We start from the raw sequence: 24,410 nt of genomic DNA, 5'->3' as shown, positions 1-24,410 counted from the left end.
GAATTAGCTTTGACACAATTTGCATATTGATGAAATTTTCTAAAAGCAACAATATGTCTTAGATGTCTACAAATGCACCTTGCTTAATACATTTATGCTTACAAAGGAAAAAAGTATATTTTGGAAACATATTGAATACATGTTATATGTAGGGGTCCAAAAAGCACCCTAATTTCCTTGCCTTCACACTGGTAACACCAGCAACTTGCTTGGAGAATGCCCTAGCATGCTCCCCTCTGTCTCTTTTTTCTGAGTTTTCTTCCAAAGGAAATCATTACAGGTGGCAAAATGGAGAAAGGTAAATGCATTAATTTTGTCATTCTGCACCAATCCCACTAAGAAAAAATCCTTTACAGTTTATGTCACAGAGCAGCATAGTTTTGTTCTTGCAGCTGCCCCACCCTAAAATCCCCAGTGAAAAACTGGAGAAAGCTTGTTGCTCCAAAGGAACATTGGAAAGAGTCAAAGTGAGACACCTGCATTTCTCCATTTCAGCTACAACCAATACTTCTGTGAAGCAATTCAGTGTTTCAAAGGCTGGTCAGAAAGCTGCAAAAGCCACATTAAAAGAAAAAGTAAGCACAGCGTGGCTGAATTTCTGATCCTGAGTTTCCCATTAAATCCTGCTCTAGATATGAGCAGCTAAGAGAAAGAAGACTTTTCCCACACCGACCCACCTTGTTTCACAGTAGCTGACTGGTTTTGAGAAATGACAAGGATGTCAGTTCCACCTGGACAGATTTGCTCTTCCCAAGAGAGTATCTTAAACCCTAGGCTAAATTGGACACTTTTAGCCACTGGACAATCACAACTACAATCACAGCACAGGTCCAGATGGAAAACGAACAACGTCACAATCCTCTGTGGTAAGAAGCTTGCCTTGGATGAAGGATTTCTGACAGTGTGTGATCTTTGTTTTAGTAATGTTAACAGAACGTACAGAAAGAGGGTCATAACTATCACTGCATAAACACCACTGAGAATGCCCCTTTCCTTACCAAATATTTATTGCCAGAGTACAGAGTGGAATCATTGGCTCATTTTAGGTGTCCAAAGAGATCAGATGGTGATTGAGACTACTTTTAACAATTTTTCTCAAAGATTTAAGGACTCAGTAATCCCCGATATATTCTGTTCTCAATGAGTGAACTCCATGATTCCTGTGTTGTAGCTCAACTGTGAGTTACTTACTTTTAAATATTTCTTGGATCATTTCAATTATTAATCTCTAAAGAAACACTGTTCTTCCAGGAAGATTTATGGAAGAGGTTAGTTGGTGCTTTTATCCCTTCTTCTGCAAAAATATGCAAGAATGATGCAGAGTATCAAAAGACAATCTGTTCAAGGTTATATGAAGAGAGATATTCCTGTACCTGGTAAACTCATGTATCAAGATTACATTAGCTGTATAAGCATTAAACCTGGAGTTGCTTTCCTAGTGATTTGCATAAACATCACACTTCTTCCTGGGATCTGACATCAGGAGGTCAGCAGTGAGAAAGATGTCACAAGGTTGACTCCATTTTTGGAGATCTGAATGACTCTAGCTACAGAAAGCTACTCTCAGCTGTATGCTAATATCACTAAGACAGGGTGACATTTTATCAATCAAATCTAAAAAAATACTTTAGTCACAGTTCTGCTAAGTAAAGTACAAATTATTTGTAAATAATATCTGCATAAACTGTATTTGAAAAAGGATCAGTAAGTGTCTGTGCTAATTTGCTATTGGAATTAAATTATTTTTTCTTGAAAAAGGACACCTAGGTTTAACTTCATTATCCACAACATAACTGTAACATAATCCTGACAGTTTATTAACATACATAGACACAGAATTCTTTTCTGACAAAGACCATGAATATACCTAAATACAGAAAGCATGAGATTTAAAAAAAAGGTATTGAGCTAACATGCCTTGTACCAAAGCTCTAAATAAACAACCGCCATGTTATTAGTCACTGCAGAACATGAATAATAATGCCTTTAAACCATTTTCTCTCTCTCATTTTTCTCTTCCCACATACATGTCCATTGCTAAGATAGACTTCAAATCATTTGCTCTGATTTGAGTAAGTTAACACTGAATGACTCCCATCCTTAATGGGGAATTTTGTAGCACATGGTCTGTGGAGTATCACCACAGTTTTAGAGATGAGGTCATTGTCTCCAGGAACAGATAACAGATACCAAGTTTTTATTTCCTTTGTTTGGAATAGAATAGGAGTATTTTATATTTACATAAAATACATAGTAATAAATATACATTTATACATAAAATTAAAGCCATAAGCTTGGTAAATACCAAGCCACAAAATAAACATTTTCAAATAATATCAGTGATATGAAGAATTAATAAAAGAATCAGATTATCTTTGTAAAAAATGGGAGAAACTCATAAATTATTTCTGGTTAAGGTATCTGTAGCCCTCTAAAGGGAAGGTCTCATTAGGATATTTAATCTCCAGCCCTCTCAGTAGAAAATTACATTTGCTTGTTAGATAATTTTTTGAAAGTAAAAGTGTTATGAAAGTATTATGAGAAATATGATAAATTCATTTAAATTAGATAGTAATAACAAAAGTAATGAATAAACTACTTAATTAGCGTTTTAAAATTACATTAATAATAATGATAATGGTGTGTGAACTGTGCTAAAACTGTTCACCATATGATAAGAACATACAAAGGGCAACAATTTAGTTGAAATATAGATAAGTGTCTACACAAATCCTGGTACAATCTAAAAGCTTGTAACTGTGATGCAAAGTATTACTATGTATGAACAAATGCATTACACCTCAAGAAAGACAGAATATATTCACTGTGAGGTAGTGGTGATCTAGGAAGAATACAAACCTGCTTTTTGTCTGCATTGACTCTATTCATCAATTAGCACAATCATTTGCAGAATGACTGTGAAACATTTCCTGCATAATTTAACAAATCTGTTACTGAGTTTAAGCTGTTTTAAGACAACTACATGACTGCAGGGTGACACAATGCAAGCTCTCTATCACAACATTTTTTTACTAATTGCAAAAAATTTCACATTTCACTATGTGCAGAGAATCTTCATTGTGAGGGAGCTCTGTAACTCTTTGTGGTACATTTTTATTGCACTCTCCCTAAGAGATCTCTTTGAAGAGCTCCAAGAATTAGGCTGTTTCTCAGTCTCTCTGTCTGTAATGTTGCTATCTCCCTACATAAATACACAGAAAGTTAACATTCAGTGCCACTATTACTAATATTATTTATCAAATCAACCTGTACTTATTGACAACACTCCATTGTGTGTCTATGAGCAGCAAGCCATTCTGTTTCTACTTGGTTACAATGACAGAGATAACATCTGTATCAGCTGGAGATGCTCTAATCTTTTTGACTGCATTTATTGGACTATAAGAATGACTACTTGAAAGCCTAAAGTAAGCCTAAATTTTTCCCTATTCTTTTTTTTTTTTTCTTAGTTTAGGAGACACTTCTTTGAATGGTTAAATTATTTATTTCTTTCTTCTTTTGGGTCACTGAAGAAAGGGGGGAAAAATCCATAACTTCTCCTGCATATTGTCTCTTGTCATGATCTGAGAAAAAAACTATGATTTCTGTACTCTTATGGGGCTCATGTGTTAACTGCTGATTCCTTACAACATCTGTCTTGCACCTCATCTTCAATTTGCCACTTGAATGCTGGCTTCAAAGGTGATTTGGGTGATTTTAAGTTCCTACTAAGAATGAATGAATTTCAGAAGTATTCAGTTCTTTTTCCTCCCTTGATCTCCTTTATATTATCTTGTGTAGTCCTTTCTACAGTGCTTTCAAATCACTTTTTTATAACCATACCCTGTGGACCTGTCCTCTGTGTATAAGCAACAAAAAAGATTTGTACAACCTAAGTTCCCAATATTTTTGTGTTCTTCTGGTTAAGCAAATATTCCAATGGAGTTAAATTTCAAGTTAGTTATATTTTCACTTAGTTGTCTTCAGTTCACATTAAAGTCATGCACATGACCAAGATGTTTATGAACTAGTCAATAATATCCATCTGAAATGTTAGTATTCAAGTGCACAAAGGGAACTCAGAAGCATTTTTATTAAAATTGAAGCCTTTGAAAACCACTTCCGGACAGACACAGAGAGAAGAACCCTACTGTTTCATTGAGGGCTGGTTGACTTTGAGTTTATTTGTAATTATGGAATAACTCTTAATTTACAATCTATTGAGAGTACTGAATATATTTGAAAAAATCTTATGTTCTGTAGTTGTTCATGCTACACTAAAGCAATTCGTTAGAGGAATTGAGATAGCTTATGAACAGAATGTCAAGGGAGACTAACATGAACATTAACAACACAGCAATCAGCTGGCACTTAATTTTGTGAAATTATTTGCCAAATTCACTGACAATACAGCACTGAGAAGGACTACCTAGAATCAGTGTTAAGTCTCTATTGTATTGCTTTGGTTTCATGCTACAGTAACTTCACTGACATTTGAAAAATTATGTCAGTGTAAAACTAGAGTTACAGAGCAATGTGTCAAGTTCTAACTGGTATTCCAGTATATTTCATTTTTTTTCTACAATATTTACTGCAAAAACAAAGTATCTCTTCTTAGAGAAAAGAGAAGGATTTGTTGCTAATGTGTTTCATATCAGTCAGCTCAAGTGATGTAGTAAGCCTCCCTTAGAGGAGATATGGGATCTGTAATACTTGATCCATCAGTATGTACAAACAAATGTAAACACATACAAGCATATATTTTTTTAAGTTCCTTTCCCTTCCTACATTGTCCCAAACTGTTGCTTTGTGACTGTATGTAAAAACAAGAACAATCTACAGAGGAGGCAGATAAGATTTATAGATTCCTGCTGTCTAATTCATTCATATCTTGTCAGCAGATCCAGGATACCACAAAGGGTTCCTTCACCGTAGTGGCTGGGAGGCAAAGAAGGAAGACAAGGAGGTATGCTTACCTTCAAGCAAAAGATGTTACAGAAGCAGCAATCCAGAAGGTCAGAACAGACTCATAGTTTCCTTTCAATACAGAGCTTACTCACAGGGAACATTAACTGGATTAGGGGACGCACAAGTACCTATAGCACTGCGAAAAAAACAACCAGGAAAAAATGTAGGAACTAGCTCATATTCATATTTGATTTTAGTCATATTTTGTATCAAGGTTATGTTACCTTTAGTTACTGACAAGAGCAATTTTATTTCAAACTGGTGCATCTCGGAGCAACAAACTGAGAAAATCTAATATCAGTTTTGATTATATGATCAAATGGAAAATTACTATGAAACCCAGGATGCCATGCTTTCATTTATTTTAATTCCAAGTGAAGAGAGTCTGCACAGAATAATTAACAATATAATGTTCACTAACTACTCTCCAGCTATTGAAAATTGGCATTAATTCATTAACTGCACCTGCATTACTCTAAGTTAAGTAAGTAGTCCCATCACTCAGCTTCAAGTTTGTACCATATTCTGGCAAAATAATTTAAGATATCAACAATCTATGTTCCTAGGTTATAGACAATTGCCCTAAACATATTTTATTTTTTTAAAATGTAATGTGGTTTCATTAAAATGTCGGACACTCTGGCTGGAGGTGAGAGAGCCAAGCAAGTTAGAATTCAGCTTTTCCTGTTTTCATAATAGCTTCTCTTTGAGTGTTTTGTCACCATTATAAGTTATTAATGTTTTATAACCTTTCAGATTAGCTTTTAGTCTCCTGAAAGTAAAAAAGGAATATATCTTCTCACTTTGCAAAGACAATCTTACTTGATGAAGCTTAGCTTTCTTTGAACAAACGGTAGATCACAGAACAAAGAATCAGCTATTGTTGTATGAGCTACTTTATTTTACTTAGTTTAGTCAATAGAGTTGAAGTGCCAATGGTTGAAGAAACTAATTTTCATTACACTTATGATACATTTAAGAAGAACTTCCCTAGTGACAGTTAACTTTAAGTGCAAACATGCACACTAAAAGGCCTGTTTTGGGGTTTGTGTGTTTGTTGGGATTTTGCCTAGCCTAATGATCGGTTTTCAGAATAGTTCTCTGTGAACTGTTACACACTTTCAATATCTTACTAAACTAATAGCCTAAAATTACCCAATGCCACACTGAGGTCTTATCTTTCCTCCCCTTCCCTGCCTGCTCCTCCCCTCCTTAGCATCCATTTTACTGCTCACAACATGGCCTTTCTGCTGTCTCTTTTTGATATTAAGGGCTGACAATAAGCTTGAATGTAACTTCAGTTAGATCTAATTGCAAAGTCTATGTGCATATACAAGCATGCAAGTCCTGAGAGACAAAAGGACAAACATGGGGTATATGGTGTAACACAGACATTAGTCATATCCTAGAAGAAATAAAACTACCTTTTTAGTTATTACTACACCAAGTTCTGATCGTGCTTGCTAAAAGAAGTTGGAGAAAAATGGAAGATTATACTATAAATTGTGTAATTATTATAGCCAATGATGTTACAATAGATACGACGTTTGTTTGGGGTTTTTTTTTTGTCCTGCTGCTATGTTTGTGGAAGGCACAAATGAATTTAGGCTTATATAACACCATTTTGTGTTATTAGAATTAAATGTATTGATGAATGAATATACGATATACTGCTAACAAGTTTAATTCAGACCTTTAGAAGTCCATCCACCTTCTTCAGGCCCAATGATCTTTTGTACATTCCATAAGCTGGCTTTCAGTAACTGTAAAGCATGTGCCTTTTAACCTCTGGGCTTTGCAGTACTAAACTTTATATAACACATCTTAAAAATTTATTTTTTTTTTTAAAAGCTACAAATAATATAGGTCATCCCTCAACTATTAAATTAGGCTAAGTCATGCAAAGAGGAAACAAAATAGCAGACATTTGTAATGGTTCAAAATGGAAGCAAGAAATAAGCCAGTATTTGACCAAATCAGTCTGACCACAAATAACAAATGAGATGTGTGTATTTGTCTTAAGATAGAATAATTTTTTATTCATGAAAATGGAACAAAAGAGGAACTCCAGTCCTGGCTCTGAATTTACTCTCATGTAAATATTTCCACCTGGCAGATTTCCTAACAATTTCATTAAAAAGTTATCAGGTACTACTAATGTTGGGCCATCTTTTAGTTTATTATTTAAATCAAACAATCTATAGCAATTGCTTACATACATTAATTCATTTACTATGTATTATTGACTTTGAAATTCTTTTTTATTCATTGTATTATAGTTAAATGCAATGAAATTAATATTTAAAATAATGTTTTGAACCTTTTTTCTCTGCATCAGGACCCTTGAACTCACGTGTTTCCCAGATCTTGACTGGGGTCTACACAGTCTAGCCAAGAAATTTCAGTTCAACTCAAAAATGAAAAATCTCAAATTCAGATTAAAATTAAAAATGTAATTTTGTCTTCAAGCTTTAATAATTTCTTCAGATAGAGGAAGAGGAAATGCATAAGTTTATACTAGAATATAGCCATAATTTACAAAGTCCAGGAGGAGGAAGGAGACAGTTTTGCTGGTATTCATTTATAAATCAGCTCACTAGTTTTGGAGGTCTTGTTCCATCTTAAAGAGGAGTCTGAAATCAAGATCTGCAGACAGAAACTTCTGCAAGAACATGATCTCAAGGCTAGAGGAATGTGGTATCAGAGTGAAGCTGCTTTTTTATCATTACTCACACAAACCTATTTTACCATACAGAAGGCAAAGAAGCATACCATCTCCGGGATGCTTAATCAGTGACCTACAGCATATCAGAAAAATGCAACACATACCCCTCCCTAGCTCTAAGTCTGAGAGTTGAGCCTATAGTTAGCCTCCAAATGCATGTATATTTTAGAAGTAGCAGAAATTAGACTACTCATTATTTGTAAGTTTTTCCCTTTTTGTTGACTAAACCATATATCACATCTAACACAAATTCCAAGGCTAATTTTTCTTGTCTGCAGAGCTTCATTTTTAAGCAGATAAATGTTTTACAGAATGTCCCAAAATCAAATGTTCTCTGACATGAGCCACCTGCAGACCCAAAGACAGGAAATATACTCAGCAAAGATTACAACAACAGTATCCTGTATAGGTATGAGGGCCAAGACAGATGTTATTAAAATAATCAGCAGCACAGAGAGGGTTAGATTTTCCTCCATTTCTTCCAATAAAAGTAATAGGGAGTTCTATATGAAAGGAGGAGGCAGATTAGGACAAAGCAGTGCAGAAGGTTCTCTTCAAAATGTGTGGTAAAGCTAAGGAACTGTTGCAGGAGAAAGATGCAGATGCTAAAATTTTACAACAGCACATGGGGAGACTAGCCAATCTGATAAAAAAAGGAAGCCAGTAGGATCTATATACGTAACCAGAATGATTGGACACTGTGAGAGTACTGAGGAAAAGTATCATGTATGTTCATCCTGTTTCTCTACTCTCTGTTAGGCATCAGTTTGCTATCAGAAACAGGTTAGATGGACCATTGCAGTAATGCAGTGTGTTCACCACTATATTTTTAAGAAGTTCCTGAACCCAGAGCATCACTATCTGGGAGAATTCTTAGCAATCTAAATCCTAAACCTATTGGTCCACTGTGGATTAAGCTATCTCTGAAAAATTGCAGACTTAAATTCTATCTATCCACAGTTCTTTTCACTTTAGAGATGTTTTAATACAACAGATAAATCAGTCCATAAACTCCAATTTGCTTAGATCTGTCATCAACAAAATCACAGGAAATAATATAGGGGGGGGAAGCTTTCCAACTAATCATTAGAACTGAGAAGGGACACAGTTCCAGCTTCTAGACAGAGTATGTTCATATCCTTTGTATTCTCCAGATTTATTGTTTCAGCAGCTGGATCAGATCCAGAGACATTTTTAACATCTTTATCAATGACCTGAAGAATGTAATGGAGTAATTGTTAATAAAATTTGAAGACAAAACCAAATGCCTCCCCCTCAAGTTGAGGTCTTTCTCAACCCAAATTATCCTATGATCTGATAGTCCTTCTCTCCTTCCTCCAGTCCCATTGTTCCTTGAAGCCAGACCAAATCAAAAGAAGAAATACCAGAAGTCCACATTGCAGCCAAATATTTAAAATTTTCAAACTTTTGTATCATGAAGCATCTGCATCTATGCAAACAGTATCTGACTCTACGTACTGTATTTTACTAATTGGTGGTAAACCAAACGCAAAATTTAAAATAAATGTATATTTGTTTTAATAATGCTGTCCTGGTTTCAGCTGGGATAAAGTTAATTGTCTTCCTAGTAGCTGGTACAGTGCTATGTTTTGAGTTCAGTATGCGAAGAATGTTGATAACACTGATGTTTTCAGTTGTTGCTCAGTAGTGTTTAGACTAATGTCAAGGATTTTTCAGCTTCTCATGCCCAGCCAGCGAGAAAGCTGGAGGGGCACAAGAAGTTGGCACAGGACACAGCCAGGGCACCTGACCCAAACTGGCCAACGGGGTATTCCATACCATGTGACGTCCCATCCAGTATAGGAACTGGGGAGTGGGGGCAGGGAATCGCCGCTTGGGGGACTGGCTGGGTGTCGGTCGGCAGGTGGTGAGCAATTGCACTGCGCATCATTTGTACATTCCAATCCTTTTATTATTGCTGTTGTCATTTTATTAGTGTTATCACTATCATTATTAGTTTCTTCTTTTCTGTTCTATTAAACTGTTCTTATCTCAACCCACAAGTTTTACTTCTTTTCCTGATTTTCTCCCCCATCCCAGTGGGGGGTGGGTGGGGAGTGAGTGAGCAGCAGCGTGGTGCTTAGTTGCTGGCTGGGGTTAAACCACGACAAATGTAAAAGATTCATTCTATGCTAGTCAGAAATCTCAACTGTAAAAAGAATAAGAAAGTTTTCAAATTAGTTCAGTGTTAAAATTATTTAAATATGTATGTATACATATATATATTGCAGAGTAAAGATGTTTCTTGACCATTAGAGTTGAGAATGTATATGGGCTACACTTTAAACACAAACTTGTGCAATTAAGGTCACTAATGTATTTCTTTTAATAGTGGGTAGCCATATATTTCTTTTCTAGACTTGCGTGTTGTTTTCTTGTCTTTCAGTCTGCTAACATAAATACTAAAAAGACAGGGCATGTTTTTCCTTACACTGTGAAATGTACTGATACTGACTTTCAGTGAATATCATATTCTGAATTTACACACCTGATGCAAAGATAACTAACAATTCTAAGCCTTTGGAAATAAAAGTGCTCTGGCACTGCTGTCTTTAAATTGACAGTCAAATGGGGTTTCCTAGTCTCCTGAGATCTAATTAGACTTGCAGTGTTTTACGTGCCATTCCTAAGTGGATGGGAGCTACACAGCATCTTCTATTTATGCTACTGGTGTCAATGCTCTTCTATTCCAGAAATGGTTTTGGCATAAGCAGGATTACCATTCCCTCTATAAAAGAAATTTTCATTACTTTTATGTAGTTTATATGAGCTGATGTAACTATGTTTTCTAATGCACAGTATACTGATGTTTTGCTACATCTGTGTATATTAAAAAGACACCAGAGAAAAGTACACAGAAGGAAAATATCAGTTTTAAAAATATAGTTCAAGATACCAAAAACAAAAGTCCATCTGTCACAAAGGAATTAGGTTGACAGTTGTAAAGAATTATTTAAGAGACAGATTTCATTTGGGTTTTGGTTTTTTGTTTTTCTTCTTTTTAAGTTGAGAGTTTTAAATGCATTAAGTATAACTACTGGTCATATTACGTGGATTTCTCCAAAGCACAAAACAGGAGCAAGTGACAACATAACACTTGCTTTTCAACTCATAGGCATATTGTGCTCAGCTTTGTGATGTACAACAGAAATGATAAAAAATGAAGAATCAAAAAATGACATGTCATCAACCAAGAACTAGGGGAAGAAAAGGAATGCATGGGCTTTGTAATGGTAAAACTGAGGAAGGTGATTTCCACTGAGAAAAATCAGTTTAATAATAAGAACAGATGAGTTATCTTCAGCAAGATATTTTGTAATAGAGTATTAGCTATCTTAAAAAGGGCACAGAAGTGGTCTTTCTTTCATCTTTTATGGCAGTTGTTATTTTACTTACATAGCAGGTATATATATTTTACTTTGAGTTCTACATAGCCACAACACAGGCAAAGAGCAAAAAACTATTGTGGAGACATTTGTTTTGTTGTTCTATAGGCAACCTCTGAGCATAATTAAGACTATGTGTACTTTTAATATCAAGACTGCTCCTGTTTTGACACAGTTCCATTACTAGTTAAGGCAGAGTGAAAAGCAGTAAGTACTGAGACAAGGGGAGTCAAAAGAATCTCAGTAGACATAATAAGGGGGGATGAAGGATGATGTTTAGCGCTTACATTGTTGAAATTAGCTGAGGCAAAGACAGTCTTTGATAAGAAGAGCTAGTCCCAAGGACCAGCCAATGAGGTAAAGACAGCTCCTGATAAGAAGCAGGAGCAGGCCCCGAGAGCCAGCTAAGACTGGTCTTGCGGCTTGGGTGAATACCAAGAAATCACTGAGCCTGCGCAAGAAAAAAGGTTACTAGCGGTGACGAAGAGGAGTCATCTATCTTCATCTCTGCAACCACCAGACGACCACCATAAAGAGGCACTGCGCAAGCGCAGTTGAGAGGACACTATGGAAATGACCTCTCGGAGCTAATTTTAATATGGAGCGGGGATAGGTCATGCATATGTATAGGCGTATTGTGAATATGTAACACTTGACTGTATAAACTTGAGACAAACTGCCGAGTCGGGCGTGCACGACTTTGGTGGGACTACCCCCTGTGCTGCCCAGCGCTGAATGAACATACCTACTTTACAATCTCACTGATTGTGGAGTCTGTTTTCCACACATCAGTACCCTTGCCCTTTTTTTTTTTTTTTTTGAGAAGACTATAGTATTGGCAATGTATTTTTCAGTGTATGAGGAACATCTCTTTCTACGCAAAGCAGCTTTGCATATCCCTTAAAAACTTCTACAGAGGCCTTGTTTAGCATGTTCCTAGATGGACTTAATAAGAAACGGACCAGCCATAGTAGGTAGAGACTGATACCTCTCATGGACTTCATACAACATGTAGTTTGAAGGTTACTGAGGTGGCTTCAAAAAGGGACAAGATCACCTTGCTTATACCAGATAGTAGTTGTTTGGTTTAACAAGTAAGTGATCTCTTGTTTCTGGTATCACTACCTCTTCCTACTGCCAGCCTCGAATCAAAGTACAATATTCAGAGACATAAGAAGGAGAATGAGCAATTCAGAACTAAGATTATTCTATACCAGTATGACTAATCACAGACTGCAGCCATTATACAGCTTTTGCAAATGTCTTTTTGAGTCTGAGCAGAGAGTGCTTTGCATCCAATTGGGAATTCTGTCACCTTGGAATTTGCAGACACACTAATAAAAATGTACCTGATTATACAATGAGTAACAGCAGAAGTCCAGATTGACAAGGAGGGAATACTTAAACAGCAGAAATGCAACAGACTGGAAACCTGAGACAACATATTTCTCTAGCAGATGCACAATGCCACACATTTTAAAAGGTTTCTGTGAAACTCCTCAAGCTCAATGACACAATGAATATATTTAATATGACTATAACTGAACATCTTAAAAATTTTAGACCAAGATTCCAATTTCTTTCCTTTTCTTCTTTTTTCTCAGAAGTAAGGCTTAACGTAAGAAAGGGGAAAAAAATCACTGAAATATTTTCCCTGAAGCGAACATCAGGCCTTTTATGATAAAAAGAGTGAGAAAAGTAGAAAGACTAATTTTAAACCATATGACCTTTGGACAGCAAACTTTTAATTTTTAAAAGGTTGCTTTGTATTTAGCTAGAGCAAAATAAAATGTTAATAATTGTGGGGTTTTTTTCTAAAATAGCAGAGGGGGGGTTGTTTGTTGGTTGGTTGGTTTGGTTGGTTTTTAATGGCCACTGATTGATTAACAACATATGCACCCATGAATTTTGATATTTAGCACACTAGTATAGACTACATATTGTCTAGATGTCAGCCTCAGTTTAGCCCCAGCCAACAGCTAAGCACCACACAGCTGCTCACTCACTTCCCCCTACCCAGTGGGATGGGGGAGAGAATCAGAAAAAATGTAAAAGTCATGGGCTGAGTTAAGAACAGTTTAATAGAATAGAAAAGAATAAAATAATAATGATAATAGTAACAATAATGAAATGACAGTAATAATAATAATAATAATAATAATAATAATAATAATAATAGGAGGATTGGAATATACAAAACAAGTGATGCACAATACAATTGCTCACCACTCGCTGACCAATGACCCGTTAGCTCCTGAGAGGCAATCGTCTCCCAGGCCAACTCTCTGGCAACTACTAGGCATGACATTACATGATATGGAATATCCCTTTGGCCAGTTTGGGTCAGCTGCCCTGGCTGTGTCCCCTCCCAACTTCTTGTGGCCCTCCAGCCTTCTTGCTGGCTGGGCATGAGAAGCCGAAAAATCATTGACTTAGTCTAAACATTACCTGGCAACAACTGAAAACATCAGTGTGTTATCAACATTCCTCTCATACTGAACCCAAAACATAACACTATACCAGCTACTAGGAAGAAGATTAACTCTATCCCAGCCAAAACCAGGATAACATCACATCTAATCAGAAGTGCTGAGATTATCAATAGCATTTTGTAGTTGCACTGTATCAATCTCTACAAAAATGTTACTTCCCTCTCTCAGGATATCTTTCATGTCTTTTAAAACCATGAACAACCGAGGGGCTATGTTGAAACTTATTAGGTCTTGAAGTACCTTTATAAGTGGTTTTGTTTTTATTTGTAACCTGTGTTAACATGAAAACTTTAAAAAGTAGACTAATACAATGTTATAAAATATCAGGAAAAAAGCTAACTTCTCAGAGTTCAGATACTGGAAGAGCTGCTGACAGCTTAAGGATATTAAGACAAACAAGATTTTTTTGTATTTATTGAGAACAATCCCAAATTCAAATCCAATATTCAGACTAACTAGTTGACCAGGTAATTCAGGACATGGACTTAGCTACTAGCTAATCAATTGAGAAGGCAGTATTTTCAGTCTCTTTTTCATAAATCTCAATAAGTTTGTTTGAAATTGATGCATCTCAGCCAAATATATCAGCTTTAATAAAAAGAAAACTTTTGTGAAAGTTCTTTTTCTCAACAAGTTATATAAAGTTGTGGCTATCAACGCCTACCAAAAGAAAAGCTTTTGTAAATTCCTCATTTGAGTAAAATTACAACCGAACGTTTTCTTAAGCTATCTATTTCTTCTCTTCTTGCTGAATAACAGAAAAAAAAATTGTAATTGGAGGCAAATGTAAATTTTGATTGGATTATTAACACTCAGGATTCATAGTCCAAGACATGTGAGAAATTCTCTCTGGACAGAAAAGAAGAACAGCAGTTCAGGAAGCCAAAGTGATTAAAAAAGCTCAGAGGTAGCAAAGATGACAAACCAGTAGTACACAGTAAGTAGCCATTTATGGTTTAGAACATAGGAGTGCTGAATCATGACACCATTTCTGCACATCTTCTGCACTCTGTGCAATTATGCTATCATGGCTGCTTAAACCATGATGTTTGGTGTAGCATAACGGACTTGACATGAAAGCTGCTGACCTTTCCCTAAAAGCATGTTGCATATACCCTTCTCCTCCTGACTGTTCACTCACCACATCTTATGCTTAAAACTGAAAGCTGTCTTTTACTGTGGACACTAAGTCCAACACTGTGTCATTATGAAACTACTTGGTCCCACCAGAAAATCTAGTTGTAGGTATTTAAACTGTATGAAACAAACAACACATGTGTGAGCCAAATTATGAGGCTCTTAAATTCACTGGTTAGAATTCTTCATATCATGTAATAAACAGTCTCACTTTAATTAGAAAGGTCACTGCAAGCGAAAGGAGGTGTTTGCCAGAAACAACTTTGACTGTCATCCTCAAGATCTATCCCAGGAACGGTAGAACAAGGAAAGTAAGCTTAGACATTACATATTTCAGGCAACACTGGGACTGGTCTTTGTCATTTTATGATGTGTTTTGTGCCACTACTGTCAAAACTATTTCACATAAGACATATATATATTCTGTTGTACTGGATAAATCATTGTGAGAAAAGTAGGGATCTTCTTCATAGCATGTAAGTGAAAATAACAATATTAAGATAAACACACTGTAGGTCAGTAGGTGCAGTGACATCTTGTCAGGCTTGATTCAGCTCCTGTGTTGACTAATAAGTACCTGCATACAGTTATTCAGTCTGAACACAAGAATTCTTGTTGCTGCTACTGCTGCCCTTGCTCTAAAATACTTCAAGCAGGGAAATATTTGTTTTCTGTGTGGCAACTAATCCAATTATTTATGATTCCTAGAAAAGGTCACGAAAATATTTTTTTCCCTCTATCTTTCTTTCTCTCATTCTTCCTCTCCCTCTTTCCTTTCTAACAAATAACTGGGGAGACTATAGCCAAAACTTCTGAATTTGGGTAGTAGAGTTATTTTTATGTGCAGCTACAGGGATTTTTGTTGCAGGCAACCAAAGTCAAAACCAGGAAAAGAAATAGTCACTTAAAACAATATTTCCTATTTGACACAACAGTGTTTACTTAGCAAAGGTGTCCACTAATTAGTAAGACAGAATAAAAGTGGAGTATTTGGTTCTATTTTTATATTTGGACTGGTGTGTTTTTCTCTTAGAGCATGTTTTACTACGACTGTTGTTATCAAAGACATACTACAGTTCATTTCAGTCAAAATACAGCTAGAATTATTATATAATCATAAAAAGCATGAAAGTGCCTAAAAAAGAAAGAAACAATTTAAACTGTGTCAGGTGGAACTGGAATTCTGGTACCCTAATGCACGTTATGTCTACGTTAGTGAGTAAAAACCTCTGCTATCAACTGCAGTGCATTAAAGGCACTCCTGGAGCAATGTATTTCCTTTCACAAGTCTATGAACTTTGAGAATGATCTAAGATGCAAACTGTCTTAAGTGGGAACAATAGTGAGATTTGCTTGAAAATGCATTCATGATCCCAGCTGAAACACTAATGAAGGCAAACCACTTTGAATAGCCTGCAATTCCAACACCAGTCTTCTGCTGATACTAGAAAGCTACATTCTTGACATGAGAAAGAACTCAATTGTTTACTGTGTAGGAAGTATAAAGCTTTGTCCATTCCAAGTAATTAAATGGAATGAATTTTGTAAGAATTAGTTCATTATATTAAAAAGGCAGTATCTATTTAATCATTTACATGTATTTTAGTGCCATCAAAATAAAGTAAAACCAAATGATACATTGGATGTGTTGTGCTGGAATTTGATGTAGCACATATCTGTTGTCAGCTTGAGAGCAGGGCTCAGACTAGGCCATACACTTAGAATAAAAGGAATGAAATTGGCATAATCCCAATAAGAAAAAGCAAGAAGGCAGAAATGACAGAAAGCTCTTAAAACCTTAACCTCAGTTACGCTCATATTCACTGCCACCACAGAAACTACCTTACAAAGCAAGTTACAGAGGAGGGAAAAACATTTTCTGTCACCAAGCAGCACCTTAAGAAAATGAGGAGATTTACAAAGTCCCCAATGTCCTGAGACAATGACTACAGTTCTACAGAGGCATCATAGTAGCCCCTGCACTTTTTCCTCCAGGTACTGTGTCTGACTCTGTGCACGTTGTAAGGTCATTTTCTCACTCTGAATACAATTACTTTGTGTCTGCCTGAGCCTCGCTGACTGGCAGTCAGCAAGTCCAACACTGGTAAAATCAAGAACATGAAATGCTAAAACTTGTTCACTTCATAATACAAAAACTATTTTAATTTCTGACTGGAGCTCACGAATATAATATTACTCATGAATCTTCTAATTTTTTGTAAGTCTTCTTACCGGCACCTTCACACTCATAAGCATGACATCAGAATAAAATCTTTTAAATAACCCCAAAATAATGTAAAAAGCAATATGATTTTAAAGCTTCTTAAAATTTTTTCTGTTGAATAAATTGCCAGTTTTACTAATTGTTCAGTACGAGTAGTGCAGCTGACAATTACAGATTTGATCAGGACCTTACAGACAATTTATATTAATCACTTGCTGATTAGGTTTGTTTCATAAAATATAAATCAGCTGATAGCACAAATAAGACTTCCCAAATAAAAATCTTGATCACAATTGGTCAATAAGAATTTTTTCTATTGACTTTTAAGTTGAAAGATTTCATTCCCCAAATGATTGTCCAACATCTTAATACAGAGGTTGAAAGTAAGACTATTTTTTGTTGAATAATTTCTGTATCTTAAGTGACATATCCAGGGCATGATTAAAAATACCAGTAACTAGATTTAAACTTGATATAATTAAAGGTACTGAATTAAATTCTTTTGTTTTCCGAAAAGTTAGTGCAAACAAAGCATTGTGTTGAATGCATTTTCGCACATAGCATCGCCCAAAACATCCAATAGTTTTACAGCTAAAAGCAAGCCTTAAAAATACAACAAAGTTACACACAAACTAGCTGAAGGCTAATCTTCATAGATGGTTAGATAACCCCCAAAATGGTACAGACTAATCATTAAAATGGTTAAAAATGAACAACATAACAAAAAATTGCATCTCACACATGTATTTATACACATAGCCAAGCTTTTAAAATTTTTGTTCCTTTTCAGTGGGGACAGAGGGGAAGAAAAATGTGTGCTCATAGTAGGTGGACTGTCCCTGGGAATTTATTTAAAGCAGATATGGTTAAGTAAGTCATATGTTATCCAAAAGCTAAGGCATCTTTTCAGAGTTTGACACTGGAATAATAATATTGATTTGAATGGAACCGTATTACATTAAAGGAGAGTGATAGAACAGTCCAACTGATTGACTTTAGCAAATGTCACATAGTTAAACCACTATGCATTACTTTTTAAGTGTATTACTGTGTTAACAAACACAAAAAGCAGACATTATTACATAGAATGGAAGGCAGGCTGTTGTATTTCCTGATGTAAATTATGCATGATACAAGGTATGTACATGGTTTAAGAAAAATCATGTAATGTAATGCCACAAGAAATACTATTCCAAATAACAACAGTCTTCTTGAAGATTTATTAATAACAACTTGATCTTCTAATCCTTTTTTTTTTCAAGTTAATGAGCAGGTGAAACTATTAATAGACCAAACTTCAGTGTAATTTAAAGTACAGGTATTTCCTCATCACTATCACTGTATATGAAGTAGCATTTCTTGCTACAAAAAATAAGGCTGAGGGCAACTGCACCAGTCAGAATATGAAACAATATGTGTCTTACTATTTTTTAAACATAGTCAAAGTCACTGTTGTCAAAACTGGACTGGCTATTTATTTCAGGTTTAACCTCACCTGGAATTAGGTTTCTACACCAACTAACATCTGTTGAAAAAGTCCTCAAGCAAAACTGGAATACTTTAGTAGCAAAATTGCTTCCCTGCACATTCCAAATATTAAAGAAGTCGTTGTTGATTTTCTAACTGAAGAATCAACAGTCAAGAGTTAATAGCTCATTAAATAACCTCCTGCTGATTTTTTCAATGCTGAGTAACAACCACCTACCTTATCATTCTAAAAGGATCACTGTATGAGAATAACTTCAGTGTTATGACTCAAATCCCAACGATGTCTATTATTTAATATCATACAAAATTATATATGTCTTGAAATGGTTCTACAGCCACTAGACATGAATCAGTTTGAATTATCTCAAATCCACTGTGGTGTAAAACAATAAACTAGGAATAGCCTGCTAATCATTATTTGGACAATGACATGTCAAAGATATGTCAGACAAAATGTGCAAAGCAGTCAGATACATTAAGTAACTTCAATATGTCTCACCTGTAATGCCTTAAGTTTAGAAGAATTTGGGGGTTTAAAACAGAAAATAATATACACAGTCCAAAATTATTCTAAAAATCCTCTATTTAACTATGGAAATATTTCATCTTGTGAAAGAATGCTAAGTTCTTGGGTAGGTAGAACTACCCAATACTTGATTTTCTTTCTGGAATTCAGCTGTTCAGCTTCTTCAGCCAAAGGCAAGGAAGTGGTGCACACTGGATGACGATAGCAGGGATAACATATGTTCAAGGAATCAGATTGCGAAAAGTCTTACTGGTTACATAAACTTTACCATCTTAAGTAGCCCACAGGACTATGCCAGGGAGCAAAGGCATGACTTTGACTATCCGGTAATTAGACTATGATAATAATGTATCATAGGCCTTAAATTATTTTCTTACTCTAAATCTAATGATTATGCACTGAGATTTTATTAAATAGATATACAGACAAATGTAAAACTTTTCTAAACTTATACCTAATAACATGTCTACTAACACAGGCAAATTGCTCAGTGGAATATCTGCTAAGTTAAAAGGAGTCCTGGTTTAAAATAGAGACTTACACATTTATTACTATGCTGTTCAATTACTGTGCCTTACTGAAGAGAAATGCATCAACATATTTATTTAATAAATGGAATGAGCTTTCCACTTAACCTGATAGCAATTATTTGGGAAATTTATATGCTTCTGTCACAAGATACCAATTCAAGAAAATTAATAGACCATCTACTTCTAGCTGGCTTATATATAACTGTTAGGAACTGGCACTGCTTCAGCAAGCAGGCAGCACTGCATTGATTGCCTTTGACAGGTGTGGCTTGTGGATGAAATGGGAAAATTAACTAAAGGATTCAATGAGGAACTTGGTATATTATGCAATGTGACTGTTCTTATTTGTCTTTTGTATTTTTCTTAAGTTTTTTTAAAAACTTTAGAAATTCATTGTATCTACTAGCATATTACTAACTCAAATTTTTCATTAAGCAAGGAATATCTATTTCCTCACCTCTCTGAGTTTTGTCACAAGGTTATTTTCTGTTACATGCCACATTTTCTTCTAGATTTCTACTATGTTCTTGTATTATAAACACATCATAAATATATTACTCTTTGTAACTTTTTCAACTTCTTGATTTTTTTTCATGATGACAAATACATAAAGCAGGAATTATGTTTGCATTTCTTCTTTGTAGTACTTCCTATGCATTAACATGGTTTGGACATTTTATTTTTGTGAAACACCAGAGTGGAATAACAGAGGGGTAGCCTCCAGAGTAGGTATGTTTTCCAATAGATAAAATAGATTGCTGTTTTTCACAGGAACCCCTCTCATTGGTCTGTAATGTCATCTGCTGGAAGCTTTTAATGCTTTTACAAAAAGCATCTAAGAAAGGTTATACAATTTGGACTGACCCTCTCATTTTGTGACATTGTTTGTAATTTGATGGGTGCTGCCATCAAGGAATTTAACTATCTTTGACAAAGTAACCATCAAGAACCTATGTGGCAGTATAACACTTAAGCATTCTAATTACATTTTATAAATAAATTTCTATAAATAAATCTTTATTAAAATTGCTCTGTGGAGCATGTGCCTTCTATTTCCTGCCCAGTCACATGATACAGTGTTACTATATAAGGATTTTTTCATTTCTGTGTTGCTGAAGTTATACAGACAAGGAAGTGATGCATTATTAGCTTCATATTATTTTCATACTCACTTTTAAGACTTATGTATGTGGTGAATGGGAACACATTTTGTATTAATTGGTCTATACCTGCCTTAGATAAGGTAATTCATCTCTGAGAATCTCAGAGCACTCAGCAAAGTCAACATTTCACAAAAACTTCCTTGTATAGGAAAAATATGTTTAGTTTCTTTTTTATAACTGAAAGAAAAAAATTGTTAATATTCATATACCTGTGATAGGCTAGGCACCCAGGACAAGCTGTGTAGTTGGAAATAATATGTTTTACTAGAATAATTTGGTAAAGTTGGAAAAGATTTGGCTGATATTTTTTTCTTCCAAGCTTTCTTCAGATCTGAAATAGACTGCAAACTTTAAAATTCAATAAAAGTTAAGGTCAAGAGTTTAGGAGTTAAGTTATAGATGGAGCAAATAAATGTCTATTGGTAGTTCGTGGAACCAACTGTGGAAAAAAGAGAGTAACAAGAAAAGGATGGTGTTAGTGGTTATCTTACAGGCAACAGACAGAAACACATAATTCAAAACATTTGGAATAAAATGGAGTGTGTGTGGAGAAAAGGCGGGGGAGAATAATATGCAATAAAAGCAATTATGAAGAGACTATACTGTGTTATAAAAGATTGTTAATGTGCTGTAAAAACAAAAAACTCTACTGAACACATAGGTTAAATTCTTGTGAAATAAGTGACAAAGATGTAGTGTCTGCTAAATAAAAGGTATTTGAAGAGTGATCTTGAACCCTGTGTCAAAACAGCTGATTTCTTTGCTTGCTCCCAAGCTCTGAACTATTTTTTCTCTCCATACCTAGCCATGGTTTGGGATGTAATTCACTTCAGGGACCCCTCTCAAAGGGAAGGTGGGTGAAATTGCACTATCGTGATTTTGTCTGTTGAACACAGCCTCAAAACGCTGTTGCATCAGGTTTTGTATATAGTGTCCCCATATGCCCTCATGTGACAATTCACCACAACATAGTACATATTGCCTCTGCTTCATGCCATCTGAACTGCAGTATAGCCCTTACCATTTCAACATTGTCTTACTGTCCTGTTTCTAGCAGCTGAGAACTGCTATAGCTTAAGGTGCTATAGCTTAAGCTTTGTTAAATCCAACAGCACTAAAACAAGAGCTCAGCTAACAGGATGATCATATAAGCACAAATGCAGATGCCTTTCCTATTCACTACAAAACATACTTCACGCACCACATAGGTAAGGATCTAGTCCCAGAATGTTTGTCTTCTAAACCTGAGATTATTTACCGCTGCAATTCAGCAAGCCCTTTTATTTTTTCATGTTTTGGCATTGAAGTAGTCTTGGAGAGAAGAGTACGTAATATTGGTTCCATACCTATTTTAGACTCGGTTAAATACTTCAAGAATAAAAACTAATTTTTGTATTTATGTATGTTCATTGTAATAATGTGTTATGAACTCTGAAGATATTGCATGTTTTTATGTGGTCCATAAAACCACACAATTTAGAAATAAGGGTTTTGAAAATATTATGTTTGTTTCCTGCTGATATTGTGCACACATTTTGATACGTGTTTTATATTAAGACACAGATAGACCCATAACTATTAAAACTCCCACATCATTAAAAAATAATAAATTAAATACAGTATCTGCTTAGTATTAAATTGCAAAGTTACTCTACTGTGTGTCCAACAGTCACTTATTTTCCATGTTTGTTCTGCAGTATCAGAAATCCTCTCAAAAATGGCTTCTTTGGAGATGTCAGCATTTGTAGTCACTATACATTTTAAAAGCAAAGATTGAAGTTTTTCATTCTAGTAACAGAGATTAAAACAATAACAGAGAAAATTAGCTTTGTGTCAGTCAGGGTTACTCACAATTGTGTCGTGAAGCTACAGGAATATTCCTGAATGAGAAAATAAGACGGTTGACAGGACTACCGCCAAATGTAGGTAGCTCTAATGAAGGAAATAGATGATTGAGATCTTGAAATGGTACTGAATTATTATGTATTCTAATTCTACCTACCTTTAAAATGAAATATAACATTAGTTTATGTAATAGAATAGACAGTTAGGGGGGAAGCCATATTGCTCAGAATTTCTTTCTTCCTCTAACTTTCCAAAGCAGTGACATTTTCCTTCATAAAGAAAACAATAAGATTTTAAGTTCCCATAGAGGGTTTTTGCTACTTAATAAATAAAAAAGGAAGGAACTATAAGACAAATAGAACAATCTGAATCAGTTATCATATAGAAAGCTGTATGGTAATTTTGAGAAATATTTACTGCAGAAAATATAAATTATTTTTTAGGCACTCCCCACAGGTAAAGAAGAAAAATACCACAAAGGAGTTGAATATTTTGCATCAATTGGTAATATAAACTGTTACTTACAAATCATAAAACAACTGAAAATGTGCAGAGATATCAAATTTCATAATTAGACCTCTATCCATATGATATAGGTGCTTGAATAAGACTGTTGACTAATATAAAGAGAATTTCAATAATGACATAAAGACATTAGGTCTTCAAAGAGGTAGAGACATTGGGTCAATAATTACAGCTATTAGGAATAAAATGGTTGAACCATCCAAACCATGGAACAGAAATTCTGCTTGATAGACTCTGTTGGATGCCCTGGAAGATAGTGTGAAACATTAGGAAACTTTGCTGAGGAGCTCTAAAATAAAAAGTCAGCAAAGGGCTAATGCAATTTTTAACAATGTTAGGCTTTCTTAAACAAACATCTATTATCAGAGAATTCATGAGCTAGAAGAATAACACTAGAACAGAGCCTCAGAAAGATCTTTGTTTTCTGAACATTAGCAAGTGTCCTGGTTTCAGCTGGGATACAGTTAACTGTCTTCCTAGTAGCTGGTACAGTGCTAAGTTTTGAGATCAGTATGCGAAGAATGTTGATAACACTGATGTTTTCAGTTGTTGCTAAGTAGTGTTTAGACTGAAGTCAAGGATTTTTCAGCTTCTCATGCCCAGCCAGTGAGAAAGCTGGAGGGGCACAAGAAGTTGGCACAGGACACAGCCAGGGCACCTGACCCAAACTGGCCAACGGGGTATTCCATACCATGTGACGTCCCATCCAGTATAGGAACGCGGAAGTGGGAGGCAGGGATTCGCCGCTCGGGGACTGGCTGGGTGTCGGTTGGCGGGTGGTGAGCAATTGCACTGCGCATCATTTGTACATTCCAATCCTTTCATTATTGCTGTTGTCATTTTATGAGTGTTATCATTATCATTATTAGTTTCTTCTTTTCTGTTCTATTAAACCGTTCTTATCTCAACCCACGGGTTTTGCTTCTTTTCCCGATTTTCTCCCCCATCCCACTGGGTGGGGGGGGAGTGAGTGAGCGGCTGCGTGGTGTTTAGTTGCTGGCTGGGGTTAAACCACGACAGCAAGTAAACTGGTGGAAAAGAAGTGAATCAACAGATTAAAGTAGTTCGTATTGAGACCTCTATAACTACACTCTGTGAGATTCAGCATCTTTGCTTTGAACTACATTTAGTTTCACCATGTTCCCACTATGCCTGTGTTCCAGAGCTATTCAGGCATCACTCACTGGTTCAGACCATTACCTCTGCATTTTAGGGTAGAGATTATTTGGTAAGCATCAGATTTGCAGTTTCCATTTTAATGTCCTCAAAAAGTAATTTATTTCAGAAGCACAAAAATCAATTTGTGAGCAACGTACAATGAGGGGGACAATAATGGAAACCACACTACTACTCCAAACTAAAACAGGAATACAGGCTCAC

Source organism: Harpia harpyja, chromosome Z, assembly GCF_026419915.1.
Source record: "Harpia harpyja isolate bHarHar1 chromosome Z, bHarHar1 primary haplotype, whole genome shotgun sequence".
In the NCBI taxonomy this organism is placed as follows: domain Eukaryota; kingdom Metazoa; phylum Chordata; class Aves; order Accipitriformes; family Accipitridae; genus Harpia; species Harpia harpyja.
This window is presented reverse-complemented; position numbering follows the sequence as displayed.